This window comes from Zonotrichia albicollis, chromosome 8, assembly GCF_047830755.1.
Source record: "Zonotrichia albicollis isolate bZonAlb1 chromosome 8, bZonAlb1.hap1, whole genome shotgun sequence".
In the NCBI taxonomy this organism is placed as follows: domain Eukaryota; kingdom Metazoa; phylum Chordata; class Aves; order Passeriformes; family Passerellidae; genus Zonotrichia; species Zonotrichia albicollis.
In genome coordinates this window covers 12,797,634-12,813,211 of record NC_133826.1, presented here as the reverse complement: position 1 = coordinate 12,813,211, position 15,578 = coordinate 12,797,634, and positions in this window count along the sequence as shown.

Sequence of the window (15,578 nt, the reverse complement as noted above, 5' to 3'; positions counted from 1 at the left end):
ATACCAGATATGACCAGTATAACTGATTAATCTAAACAGAATGTAAATTTGCTCCAGCCTGAGCACATGAAGAGGGGAAAATAATATTGACAAGAGGGTAACTTGAAGTTATGCAGAAGTTAAAAGAATTGTGTTTAGAAAGTGCCTTTGGTAGTTATTGCTGAAAATTTCTTTCTTATTGCTAAGCATTATTTTGTTTCTCTGCATAGATATGCCCACCTCTCTTTCACCTGAGAGATTTAGGCTAAATCTTCAAGATAACAATCAGCCCCAGTGGCAGAGAAACAGAGATCCTCATTATAAGTGATCAGGCTCACAAAGCAGCAGTGGAGTCACATTGGCACAGAAGATTCAGTCCCAGTGCATGAGTCTGGAAGGAGCTGTGTTTTATCCCTGGCAGCACCTACAAAGTGCAGTCGAAGCCAAGGAGTGCATGACCTGCCTGTGCCCTGGCTGTGAGCATCTGCTCTCGCAAACCCCACCAGCACCCTCGGCACGGCTGCCATTAATCGCGGCTGTCACCGGCTCCACGTCAGTGATGAAGCATCTTGCAGGATACTTCAGTAACACTTGCAAGGGTCATAATTTTTCTCGTTCTGACCGAACTTTATTGATCCTCTCCTGAGAGGAGCAGCACCCCTTGCAGCTTTATGGGACCATTGGAACAATCTAAGAATGATTTATATTACCCTTAAGGAAAAAGACATCAAGACTTGTTACTCGCTTGCTGAGATTCCTCTGAGATCTCAAGTCATGAAAATACCCAAGTCAGAATACACTTGAGCAGTGGAAAGCACTGCAAAACTTTATAACATTATTAGGCTTCATGTTATAATTGGGTGATGCTTCCACTTAACACGCAATTTATTTTATTCAATATTGATAAGATTTAATGGATGATGTATTTGATTCAAGGCTTTGATACAAATGTAGAGTCTTAATTAACAAGTGATATATTTGATGCAGTGAATAATGCATCTGATTTAATAGAGGATGCACTCTATCTGCAGCTGAAGGTGATTGGTCTTTTTAGTGAGAGATTAATTCATTTCAGAAGATGATGTATCACTTTCAATATGAACTAAATCAAATTTTTAATACACATTTTTTTCCAGTGTGCAAAGTAGCACAAGGAACAAGTTTGCCCTCAAGTGGACTTCAAAGGCAGATCATACCTCCAAGGCAGTAGGCAGGTTGAATCAGTGGTTAATTCATTTGTGTTATCATATGGGTGGAACCAAGCTCCAAGAAACTACTGCCTTCTCAATCAACCTTTACTCCTAACTAAAGATTTATTAAATTTATTTAATTGAAGATCCACAAAAAATTAATGATCTATTAAAAAGGATTGAAAATAATAATTGAAATATTCAAGATGCAAAATGTATTTGCATTTGAGACATTGAAGAGATAAAACTAAATGACCTATTGTAGCATGCATTTTTCTTAGGTCACAAAAGCCCTCATAGATTTGACACTATGTACTTTAACTTTATAAATTCATCTCATCAGTGCCAATGCTTTTACAACTTTTAATTTTGAGAAATTGTTACTTGTTTCCTAAATCATCAGGAAGAGTCAATGAAAGAGCTTCAGTTTATACCACTGGACTTTTCAGCTCCTGTAAATAGAAAAACTAGCCAGGTTTATCACATTGAAAACACAGGAAGGTTACATGGACCCAATATTTCATTTACACTTTCTGTGATGTGAAACCTCTGTGCTCACTCATTATTCTATCAAGCCTTTATTTTTCTGTTCAGAGCTCCATAAATTCTATATTCTATGCTTTTAATCTAATTTGTTGACAAGTGAAAATGACCTAGGTTCAAGACAACTCCAGCTAGTTTGGGGTTTTTTTATTACATATTTAGAACTCTAGGATTATTAGGACATGCATATATAACCTAATGAGTTTATAATGGCTGTCATGCTAGTACATAATATTCCTAGGAATTTAATTATAAACATCTGACTCTTTGGTATTTAAACAGGAAAATTACTTTTTAAATACAATGCAGTTAAAGAATAATAAACCTTCTGGCTTATTCTTCATTCAGATGTTGCACTCAAAAATAGAATAAAAAGAGATTTGCCAGGAATGAAAACTAGTCTGAGATAAAATGATTTTATCCTTCTAAACATATGATGGATCTTAACATTATCTTGGATGCATACATTCAGTTTAGTGTGTACCAACATTACAAACTAGAAGTAATCAAATAAATTATTTTTAATCCTATTTTCCATTTTTCATCCTAAAAGTCTTCTCATTTAACTACAGCACAAAATGTAGTATTGGAAAATGATTATGATAACATTAAAAAAAACCCAAATAATTTAAAAACAAAAACTTGGATCATATAGAATTAAGTATTTCACAATATTACAAAAAAATATGCACATCTTAATGATATTAGATAACAATGGAGAGTGTATGGAGTAGGACACGATTTACAGGCCACAGCTTTTGACAGATTGTGACATTAATTTCTGCAACCCAGACATTTACTATTTGCGATTAATAATTGAGAAATAATTATACAATTTCATCTCCATGACCCATATTTACCCTTAGTAGGTGATTTCAGTTCCATAATTTACTCACCTATAAATATAGACTCAAGCTATTATCCTTTTCAGTGATCCAAAAATGTTAACCACAAAATCCTGAAGATAAGAATATTATGCAAAGGCAAGTGTATATATTATTTATATTATATTTGGCAAATGATTCAAGCTGCTAAAAAGTTACTCATGCAGCCTGGTCTAGTGGAAGATGTCCCTTTCAGGGCAGGGGGATTGGATCTAGATGGTCTAACTAGAACTTAAGGCTCCTTCCAACCCAAAGCATTCTATGATTCCTAGCTCAGGGAAGAAAAATACCACTGCAGGATTAAAAATGAGAAAGGATGAAACAGTATTTATTTTCCACTTTCTGTTGCGTGAAATACAGAATAGAAAACATTAACTAAAGGTAAGAATGTTTCCATGGAATGTTAATTGCTCTTTCAATTTTGCGCTAAGCACTATTGATGTGGCCATGGAGGCAAGGATAGAGAAGTTATCTTATGAGATAAGATTGCAGAGGATGTAGCCTAATTTTGTTGATCTACATATGCCACCTACATAACTACTCTTCCTGTGGTTCTGAATTACAGTGTTTTACTTTGGTGCTGTATTTGAAAAGTTTAAAAAAGAAAAGGGGGAAATAAACCAAAGCAAAAAACCCAAGCCCAAAAATCAACCCACAAAAAAAAAAAGAAAATGGTAAAAAATTAAAAAAAAAATCACAACACTAAAACTGTTAGGAAAACTATATAGCATGGTAAAATATATTTTTTTTCAGTGAGGATGAAATATAAAGAAATGTGAAGAAAAGTGCATAACTATAAAGAATGAGGATGCTGATTTTAGTTCCAAAATCACAGGAAAATGAGTTAGGAAGTTGGGACAAAGAAGAAGACCACCAGTTGGGAAGACAGTAAAGAAAGAAGATCCATATTTACCAGAAAGGAAATGGGCTGTGGTAAGGAAAGTTGGCAGTAAAAGACTACAAGAGCTTTTGTTGTTTTTCCAACCTTTACAGTTCTTGTCCTAAGAACTAAGCAGTGCTGGAATTTTTGAAGAGTACCTTATTTCTCTGACAGGTTTTTGAGGAGAAAAATAAAAAATGGCCTCAGGTCAGAGCTTTAAAAGAAATATGTTTAAGTTACTGAGGTGTCTCAAGAAGTCATGTGATGTTGAAAACAAAGGCCAGCTGCAAACTGAGCTAGGTTCCACCCTCCTGAATGTATAAAAACCAAAAAAGACTAGAAAATAAGTTGTACCAGAAAAGATGCAGCCAAAGGTCTTGGATGCATCTCACTGACCTCCAGCAAAACTTCCCAATTTCAGGATACAGTGTGCTGGATCTCCACCAGCACACAGAAAACCAGCAGCCTCACAAACACTCAGCAGTGGAAGTTCTACATAGTTTTGTGTGCTTTGGTTTTTTCCTTAAACTGCTAACTCAGACTATAAATATTAAAACCAAACCAAAACAACCCCAAAACCAAGCTAAAACAATATTTCATCTTCCCATAGATCTCCTTTTATTAAGATTTTCAATTCCTTAAAAAGTAGTCAAGGTTTTTCCAGGGATGTATTTCTTCACAGAAATATTTTTTCAATTATGTATTATAGTAAGTACTATAATGAGGTAAAGAACATTCATTAAATTAATGACAGAAAGAAAGGCTTGAAACATACAGAGGTGTAAAGACATGTACACTCACTTCAATCTGAATTAAATGCTTTTTCTGAGTGCCTGGATACGCTCTATTCAGTAGAATTCTGTTGTTTTGAAAAGGTAGATGAAGGGTCCCCTCAGCTTTCCAATAGCTGTTTCTCCATTATGTTACTCAACACCTTGAATGTAATCTGAGAGGGAAGATGATCTGTAATACCTACAAGTTGATTGTTTGAGGAAATTTCCAATGGTTTTATGTAATATTTAATACTCATTTTAAATGAATCAGTTCTTATATTCATTACAAAACAATGAATTATGATTTGATTAATAATTTAATAACAATTTCTTATTGTTTTTGAATTAAAGTGGAAACAGAAAAAAAAACATACCACCATGAGGAAATACCAAAATAGTTCCACGTTCATTTTACTGAAAATCAGATAAGAAAATTGCCTGTGCCATGGAAATTAGGAAAATAGATAAAAAGATATTTTTGAGTAGTAGTACAAACTTTTTGACTTGGTGTGTCTTCAATGGAGTCATTAGCAGAGGCTTGCAGACATGTGGGAATCCTATTTCATAGAAGGGAGTTGAAGTGATGTTGGGTGAAGTGTTTTTAGAACAGGATTATTAATGGGCATAAGAGAGCTTAAGCTACCAGAAAATAGCAAAAATAATTGTTAAACCTTTCAACAATTAGGCTTGAGGAGAATTAGAGTGGAAAAGATGGTCAGAATGACCTGATATTAAACAGGAAGGAAGAATAAGGTTTACTTTAATTAATGTCATGCCTCCTTTAAGGTAAAGGTTATACAGTGCCATTAACTGCTAACCCATAACAGTTGAATAGAAATGTTAAGAAAACTGTTTTACTACAATTTTTATGGAGTTCAGTTGATGCATTTTGTTCTGACCTCAGGTGTCTTCCCTTAACTCCAAACTAAAATTACAAAAGCTGACACATTCCTCTAATTTAGTCATTCTTGTCCATTTAAATAGGTGAAGTATTACATTTAGTTCCCCAGCCAAATGGGAAAAATCTGTTGCTGCACTTAGTCATGATTTCTTGGCAATCAGCAAAGCTGATCTCTCTGCAATTGTTTTTTCACTTGTCGAATAAACATAAATAAGACAATTTTTTTTTTGTTTTGCTGGCAAAAGTCATTAAAATTTATCTAATCACAAAAGTTCTCTCTCTCCAGAAATTCCACTGTTTTCAGTATAATTTCTTTCATGTCCTAAGGATTGTGAGTCTAACATATTTGAAATTCTAATCAAACAGCAAAAACAGAGTAATAATTTTTTTCCATAGGAACCATCTTGGATATTAAAGTCTAGTCAGAATAAATATTAAATATGTGCCCTTTTCCCACATTTTCTAAAAAATTCCAGTCCAGTCTATTGTAAAGATTTTAATTTTCTTTAATTCATTGATGCTATATTACTGCATGGTATGAAATACTCAATTCTAAATGTTATTAGGGACAATTTAAGGATTGCACTTCAATCTTGAGTGAAAGACAAAACTTTTCTCTTTTGACTTTGCAAGGATCTTTTTCTATCTCCACATACAATTGCAATATTTCTTTTGGTTTCCAGTTTATGGTGTGAGAAGTGGTACAATAAGTTAGGTTTTATCACTGTTTAATTCTGCTAGAGTAGGCCAAAGATGCTTAAGGCTTACAGGTTCTAGCATGCGCCAAATATTACAACTAATTTAATCTCACAAGAATTTATTCAATTATAAATTCTTCTGTAATATTATTTAAAATTCTAATGTTTTTTATCCTGCTACTTACAGTTATCTTAATAAAATAGTATAATGAATTTTTTACTTAAAAATTGTACCAATGTTTTCCTTATGATAGAAATGAGAGATTTTATAAGGAATGGCATTTCATTGTTAATGGTTTCATAGCTACAAAGGATAAAGCTGTGTTCTTCTTCTATTAGCTTTTTTTATTCAATTTCCCCAAACTTTGTGTCTACACTAGTGACCTGAAGTAGGAGAGGTTATTTACAATAAAATTATCGATACTCTTGAAATTTAAAAAATTCAGATCTCAGTAAATGGCACTCTTATGAGCTCATGATACATTTTATACGATATGTTTTACTGGATGCTATAGAATTTCCAACAAAGATTTAAGCTGAAGTTAAGACTTTGACTTATATAAAGAATCAGGGGGAAAATTATTAAAATGCTGCAGTTTTAAGACAGAAAAACATCCTTTTAGTATGGAGTGGACTACTGGATTTCTGCTCCCAAGTGTCTCTCAGATTTCTTGCACAAACCCGACTGATCATCACTTTTTCTAGGGAGAATATCCAATACAGTAAGCATTAGGCTAAGATTCTTGCATTATTATCGTGATTTGTTGTCATGGGTATTATCAGGGAAATTTGGGAACTTTTGACTTTTCCTCCTTTATTTTAGGAGAATAATTCCGACAGACAACTAGTGCAATCAATTTTTATTTTAAAGTTAAATACATAGTTTAAATAATCAAACTTTGTAATTATATTTTGATTCTCTTTCCAAAGCCCTGGGCATCCTCTTCTTGTGAGAAATTATTTGTGGGTATTTGAAAAACTGCCAGGCTCTGACATCTTCCAGTCTGTCCAACATCTTGTTCTTGCCTCTCCATGACAGCAATTTAACCAGGTCTTTGCATTTCTGGTCAGCTGGGATGGTATTGTAAGGTAACCCAGTGACTTCCCAGCTGTGAGGAGAGAGGATCTCTTGTTGGCAGTTTCCAAAGGTGTAGTCACCTAACAGGGTAATGCTGGACAAAGGCAGCAAACCGCTAAAAATAATGGGAATTACAAATGAAAAACCCAGATAATTCCAGAGTCAAGCAGCCTCCTATAGAAAGCCTTAATTTTCTGACCAGGAAATCAGGAGTAATAACTCATAGTGTATAGATTGTTCCTTACAAACAGCCGAAGATTCCTCTCTAGAGACAAAGTAGTCTCATGTTACAATAAGAGATCTCTTTTTCTGCTCTTGGTCATGAAAAAATCATATTATCCTGTCCTTTTTGAGAAGATTCAAGTGACTGACCAGGTCAGAGGCTGGAAGTTAGCAGAGATGCTTCATGACTCAGTATGTTTTGTTAACACATCTAAGAGAATTTATTTCCTAGTGATCCACATAAAGTTCAAAAGATGCTTTCATGTTCTCCGTATGGAGAACAAAAGTCTCTCATTCAATTTAATTAATTTGTATTCTACAGAGAAAAAGAGACAAAGACTTATATCAATTCAAGATCACATTTTATGAAGACAGCAGAAGAATCAATATGTTTTATGGCCCAGTTTATCATCTATGACTTTGACTATTGCCTTCTTTGAGATTTAAGTTCATAGTGTAATAATAAATTATTCATTTCAGGCATGTCTAGATGAGCATGAAAGCTTCATACCACTGGTGAAAAACACCCAATGAGAGATGAGCAAAGTAAGAGGTTTTCAAATTCCCCTTCTCAATACCTATGCCCTGATAGAATTTCCCAAAATAATCACTTGTTCAAAAATGAATCCTTATCAGAGATGGTAGCAAACAGAAATTGACAGTACAATATAGAGGTCACCACTCATGGTATTACTGTGGTTTGGCAGGTGTCTTTAACTGCTGGGCCAAGCAATGCTTTGAAAGGGTTTGTAAATCCTGTACTCAGTATGACAGCTTTGTATCAATTACAAATTAAATGAAGTAAAAATATCTTTAATTTACTCATGGTTAAGAATTGCCTTGATAGTTTCAGTGACTGGATAAATCACTGAAAACATTTTCATGCTATATTCAGATTGAAATATTAAAATACTAATTTTTCCTTATCATAAGCTCATATGGTATATATCCAAATGTGCCTTCCAGACAAAGTCTGCTAGCTTGATTTTGAGCTAAGATTAATATTTTCTCCTCATTGTCTTCCAGCAATATCTCTATCTGGCCTTTATGCTCCTTCATACATAAAAAGACCCCAAAGTGTTCCCCAGACATCTTATACTTTAAGCCCTGGAAGCTCCAGCTGAACAGAGGAAAGAATTCCTACTTGACTGGCAGCACTGGGTATTATTTCCCACTCTCTGCATTTTAATGCAACCATGTCCAGGTGGAATGAGAAAGTTCAGTGTTACAAAGTCTGATAATTGACAAGTGTGGATAATGTTTGCTGGATGTGATGAATAAAAAACAAAAGGGTCTTATTTTGTTATATAAAAGGTCATTTTAGTGTAGCCATAATCACAATTATGAGATTTCCTTGATGCTAACCAAAAGAAGCCAGTAAAAGTCATATTTTACATAATTTCATCACATTTGGGCAAATGTGTAAATTTTGAAAGAAAAAAAAGCACTCCAGATTTTGTATAAGACAATTTTTGCTTATTGTTGGAAATTCCATTCACTAAAGAAATCATATGCTCCTAATATTTACTAAATTTATACAATTTTAAAAATGAATAGCCAATGAATTGCTGCTACAAAACTTACCTCTCTGTCCTGAACTAAATGTTATCAGCATTTCCAGTTTTTCTTTACTGCTTCTAATGATTCTTCACATTGATAGTGAACTGTGTTACTATTTAAAGCAAAAAGACCACTGGACTAGCAAATGTGAGTATCTATTGAGATGCAGCATATTTAGGACTAGAGGTTTTCCCCACTTGAATGTACTCATTTATGAAAATTTTCTTCTGTGTATCACACCAAAATATTGGGGGGCAAAGGAGAGTGGGTTTGTGGTGTTCAGCCATATATGTAGAGTAGAAAATCTATACCAAGCCCTCTAGAATTACAAGCTATGTAAGACAGTGAAAGGCCAAGTCTTACCTCAGTTCCTTAACACTTTTCCAACAATTTTACTAGAGCCAGAGGAAGCCTAATTTTTTGTCTTTTGTTTTTTTCAATATAAGCTGTTCAGTTACACCTATTTGCTGTCTACTGTTACATGAAACCAACTTAAAACATCTAACTTAGATGCTTTGGAAAAACAAATCTCCAAAGTATTCTGGAAAATATGTCCAAACCCAGTAATAAATCTTGTTCAATCTACCAGACAAACACCAGAAGATTATTTGGATTAAAAAATCCCTTCTCAGTCACTGCTGACTGAGAAGTTAGGGGCTGCAGCCTGGGCTGGGCTGTCCTGGGCCTGAGGGCTCTGGGCCCAGCTGGACAGTGCCAGGGGAGCCCTGGGACCCATCCAGCCCTGCTGCCCCTGTGCCCAGGGCCCAGCAGGGCTCTCTTCCAGGACAGAGCATTTTTGTAGCTTTGCTTCTCCCCAGAATGCAGTCTTGGCCATACAGGCCTCTGTGCAGCACTATCCTTGGGATGTTAGCTCCTTGAGGTATCCAGCTCTTTCCCCAGTGCAGTGAAGGAGAGAGGTTTCTTAGTAAAGATTTCCTTCACCTATGAATAATTCTAACATCAGTGCTTGAAATCAGAGTGCCCAAAAGCTACCACCATTCCCAAATCTCATGGGGGTGCTGGTTTGGGTTCCTCCTCTGCTGTTTTCACCCAGAAATGGGATCGTATTTCCCCGGGTGTATCCAGGCGGAGCTGCCCGGGATATCTGCTGGGTCGGGGTCTCACATTTTCCCTACCCACACCCTCCTCTCATCAGCACGCCTGTGGCAGTGGGGAGTCCCTGCTGTGTTCAGTGCCTCTAACCCAACACTCCAAGGCAGGCTTTTCCATGGCTGTGACAATGCTTTGAGAGTTCCCTTTGAGTCACTCATCTCTGAGCTCAGGGATTTACACTGAGTAACTTCCCTTGAGTGACTTCAGTGACTCTAGTTATGAAAAGTGAGCAGTGGGGCTCTCTCTGAATGTGGGCTTGGACTATCATGAAGCAATACTTTAAGTAGCATTACTTTAATAAATCCTTTTTCTGCCTGCTCTGTTCTTATGGAGACTAAATTTTGTATCCTTGCATGAAAGCATCGTTTGTATCTATTAAATAGATCAAAGTCTCTACAAATGCTTTATTTCATTTATTAAGGCAGTAGAGTTTATTGCTATAAAATTATGTTTTTATGGCTACCAGACTGTGTGTTCTTATGATGTGCCCTGCTGTGCAGTCAGAGGATTAGGTCAATGTTTCTCCAGACATCTCTCATCACTCCAGGAGCTTAGTTAAAATCCTACAGTCGTAAGATCGTGTTCTTCTTTGTATGCTTTTAAATGCTTGATAATTTCTTGGAAGATAATTTTCTGGGACTATTGCTGTAGTGAATATTATTTGTGAATGCAGAAATCATAGATTAATTTCTTCACGTTTCTGGTTTATCTTCTGGTTTATCTATCTGGTTTATCTGTTGTAAATTAAAGTTGCATGTACCTGAAATCACTATCTAAGCAGTGAGATCAGTTTCTCTTTGTGTTGATGCTAAACATTTTGTCAATATACTATTTACATACTGGTCAAGTGTTTACTCTTGATCAGATTGGTTGGGGGGCAGTTGGAGAGAGGGAGTTATTTTTCTGGGTTGTACAGCACTGATAATTTCATTGTACCTGTGATGCCACAGGTACCTGCTAAGCACCCAACACTTTATCACTAGTGACAGTGATGATTTTGATTTGTCAGATGCTTTGATATCTTTTAACAGCATTATTCAGCAATTGGTATTAATGTAGATGTCCCATGTTCTTCATTTGGGTTTCTGTTGTAACTGAAGATTAATTCCTTTAGCAAGACATTTGTGCTAAAGTCTTGCTCAGTATGGATGCATATAGGAGCAACACAAATAATGAGGAATAGAATACTGTAGAAGTAAACAATTAAACATATAGAAGTAAAACAATTTTTGCTTTAGGAGTTAGGCTTTATCAATAAAGACATGATAACTCAAGAAACGAACTCTCAGAAAATTTCCTCTCATGTAAGCATATAGAAAATATCTAACCCTGTCTCTTGTCACTATGCTGGTACCACTGTCAAGTTATTAATTCCTTACATTTAGATAACACACTGCCAGAAGAACTATCTATTCATTATATATTTTCAATTATATTACTATTGCTCAATATTTTACCTACCATGTGCCATAGAGGGGTACCTAATAATAAAAAATGTAGCAAAAATTCCAGAATGCTGGGTACTATATTTGAATAACTTCAAAATATCTTCAAAGAACTAACTTTGTAAACAGACTTGTCCTTTTTATAGTTGCACAGTGTCATTTGGAGTGATCAATAAAGTGGCCATTCTTGATCAGTTTTTCCTATACTTCATTATTCAACTTTAAACTTGATTTAATTCTTTGCTATCATTTTTCTCCTAGATGTTTCTGTTCATGCTTCTGTCTGATCAGGTTTTTCTTCCATTATATTATTCAGTTTACTTTTATTTTTCTGAATAAATCCTTTTCCTTCTTGGCATGACACTTGCTAAACTCAAATTCAAAAATTCTGGGGTTTGGCTATTTCTTTCACATCAGTAATTTCAAATTTTTTTTCAAGGACAGAAAAATTTATTAGCTCAAGCTAATCTTAACTTCCAGAAGTTCAACTCTTTCAGCTTTTGAAAGATGGACAATTGGATATGTGTGGAGGAAACTAAAGAAAGAAGTTTTATGAGAAATAGGAAATGAGAAGACACACAAAAATCCAGAACTTACAATTAAGGCACTTTGAAAGCTTTATTGAATTTGGCTCATATGTTGTAATTGTCTCCTCCTAAGTGCTTTTGCTGCTTGAATTGATTCCTCACTTTGGAAAAGCCACTTTCCTTTTGATATTAGGATATTGCTAGGCCATCACAAACACTTCAGAGTAAAGTAAGTACGTTCACTTAGTTTGTCAACATTCATACATTTTTGCTCTTTCTTTTTTTGTGTTCCCTACCAATACATATTGAGACAAGATTTTTTAGTAAAAAAGTTTTAGAAAATTAGCAATTTTCACGGACTTGTGGAAGATATTCAAGGTGATCAAATTCTGAGCTTGTAAATGTAAATATTCATCCCGAAAACCTGATTTTTAAGGGCTCCAATCAGTGAACAAACATCCTGTGTAATTCATGTATCTAATCAAAGCTAACCAACACAGCCTGAATTTCAAATGTCAAATGTTTGCAGTAGGCAAACAAAACACATATTTCTTCACCTGTGCATATTCAAAGAATCGCTGTGTGAATCAAACAGAAGTTACAAAAGAACTTGTATTTATCAAAGTATTTACTTAGCTCTTGTGAGCAAAACAGACAGCTGTAATATCAGGGTTTTTAATGCGGTTTTTGCAATGGAACATATATTGATCATATATTACCATTTTTTCTTAATATTTTTATTGTTTTCTCATAAAGAATGCTTATCTCATGGACCCAAATATATGAAAAGGGAAATCTTTCTATTGAAAAAATTTCTGTCAGTTCTTCATGATTTATATAATCGCATTTTCCAGCCATATTTTCAAACATATTTTGGTTTTCATCTGATAAATTAAGACTGGTATATTTTTGATGGTTTTAGCGGTTTTTTCCACCTCATTAAATTTTCGCTTAGTTTGCCTGTGGTATTTCTACCGTGCTTTTTATCCATTTATGGTCTAATTTTGATGTCAATTTATATCATTATTACACCACCCCATAAATCTTTCTATTGGTTCTTCTTAAAGCATCCCATTGATTTAAAGATCTCGTTACCGACCAAAGTATGTTCTGATTCTCTGACCTCTTCAGACTCCTTCATGGTGACTTCAGTTAATTGCTAGATTATCAGATGATAATGTGCTAGCATTAAAATGAATTAGCATGTAATTAGTGTTGCTCCCAAGAGAGATAGTGTACTTAAAATAAAATGGTGCATGTTATATCATGAAAAGCACGAAGCAATGTATTTCTTCTGTTGTAGTCAGATATCCACAACTCCTGCTTTATACAGTGTGCTCATGGTACAATATCCTAGAGGAGATCTGGAGACAGCTGATCAACTTCTGATTTTGCATCTTGGATTATTCTTGTCAATTTCAAGGTGTTTAATTTTTACAAGTACATGACAGTGATCTGCTATGAGCTCATTTGGGTTGTCTCATTCTTATTGCCATTTGTTTACTAGAAATATTATCAAGATTGTACAGTACAGCCCACAATAATGAGTTGCCAGAAAATTGTCTTAACTAATTAAAATTAATTAATTCAATTTAAATATGAAACAATATTTTAAAATACTAATGTTTCAATAGTGTTTCAGAACTTAAGCTATGAATACAAAGCTGTTATAAGCAGAAAAAGTGCTTGGGCTATGGGATGCATTATTAATTACATCTAGCTTCATAATCTGAAGAATTTGTCTTTTAGGAGTCCCAGTGTCATGTTCTTATGCAGGACTAGATGAACAAAATTCATTCTGACTCCAGAGTAATATATTTACCTCTGTTGCGCTGGAGTGTCTGGACACCAAAGGAAACTAAATGAAAAAGCAGTTTGTGTTTTAGCATTGATTCATTTTCTAATATGGCATTTTACTGCTCTGACTGTATTCTCAAGGATATTTCTGTCTCTCAGTTGATGACAGTATTTAGGACTTAAAACGTACATAGATTGGGAAATTACACAATTAGTAAGGATAGGTCTAACCCTCATTACTTTCTTTTTGAGATCATGGCAGTAGGTTCTATAACAAGTGGCAAAGTATAGAAAGAAATTGAGAAACAAAAGCGTGTTCACTTGCACTATGGTGTGGTGCAATGCTCCACTGGAAAAGCACTAAAGATTGGGCTCCCAAATCCCATGGCCTCAGTGCTGACTGTCTGCTTGAGGAGGGGATGTTGCTTCTGGTGAGACCTAACACGGACACATCTAAGGCACATCCCTTGAATAAGCATAAAAAGTTAAATGTTTTCAGCACCTAATTTGAAATAGCTATTATCCAGAAAATCTGAGCCCTTAGATTTCTGAAGTACTTTGTGGATATTATAGGAAGATATAAATTCTAAACTGTGAACACCATTGTGTGCTGTTACAGATAATGTATGTGAAATGTAGAGTGCTAAACTGTTAGTGATAATGGAACAATCTTCTATCTGACATGCTTTTAGTTACAGTGCAATTGGTGTTTTGTTATGCTAAACCATTTTTTTGAATTTGTACTAACATATCCAAATGGAAGGTTTCTTTAGGAGGTTATTATTTGGTGTTTTGGGGTTTTTTTTTCCCCGTACTTACACAAATATGGTCGAGGAGAGGGAAGAATAAAAATAGCAGAATGCATTCCATTTCATTTCATAAAACAAAATCCACTGAAAACGCTTACATTACATGCTTGAAGAAGAAATTAAACCTAATCATAGCAAAAAAAAAATCCCTGACCAACCAACAGTTGTTGGCAGGAGAAAAACAAGAGGAAATAACAATTGTATCTTATCTACATGTGTTGCTTGCATCTTTAACTGAATTACAGATCAGATTGATTAAACTGCTTTGGCAGTGAATGCAGAAACAATTACATGGGCATCTGCATATACCTGTTCAGGATTTCATTGCTCAATATTTATATAAAAAACTCACAAATGCATTTTGAAGAATTAAGAAGTATAATAATTTTCTATTCTTTTGTTTCTGTCTTTCCACAAAAAGGACTGATGACTTTTAGAGACTTGGTATTCTGAGATAACAGATTGCTTCTTCTAGGGTTCATTAATTCACCTGATGATGACTTTAACTATTAAGAATCTATGGTTTTACAACAAAAGCCACACCTCTGTTTCTGCTGATGGTCTGAGGATTTTTTCCTGTATCTCTTTTCCTGCCCTTTGAAAGGATTTTTTCTGGTTTTCTGCTTTTATATCTCATTTTTGATTTCCCAGTGTTCCTCATATTCCTTCTCTTTCTTACCTTGCCTGTGTTTATGAGCTCTCTTCCTTTTTTTTTCTTTTTATATAATTATAAACACCCATTAAATAGTACAGATTTTACTTTTCAGAAAGTATATTATTGATTACTTTGTGTCCACGGCATAAAGTAATTAGGAGCATTACCTTCTCCTAACAAATATTGTGTAAGGTACATCCTACTTTAAAATGTGTAGGATTTCTGAATGCCAGTGTTTGTTGCATATCAGAAGCAATGTTTAAAAGGAAAAGATTGGATGGGAAGTTAATGTTTTTCCTTTTCTGTCTCCAAGAGCAGAGAAGTTTACTTTAGTAAACTTAGTAGTTTTATAAAGTTCAGTCAATTCAGTAGTTTTAAAAAGTTAGCACTGGAGCATTGCCCGTTGCTTCATTGAAAATGGGTTTATGGAATATTTCAGTCCTTCATCCCCACTGGTCATGACTCTCACCAGCTCCACATGTGTAGGGAATAGTACTCATCTGATTTTTCTTATTATTGGCTGC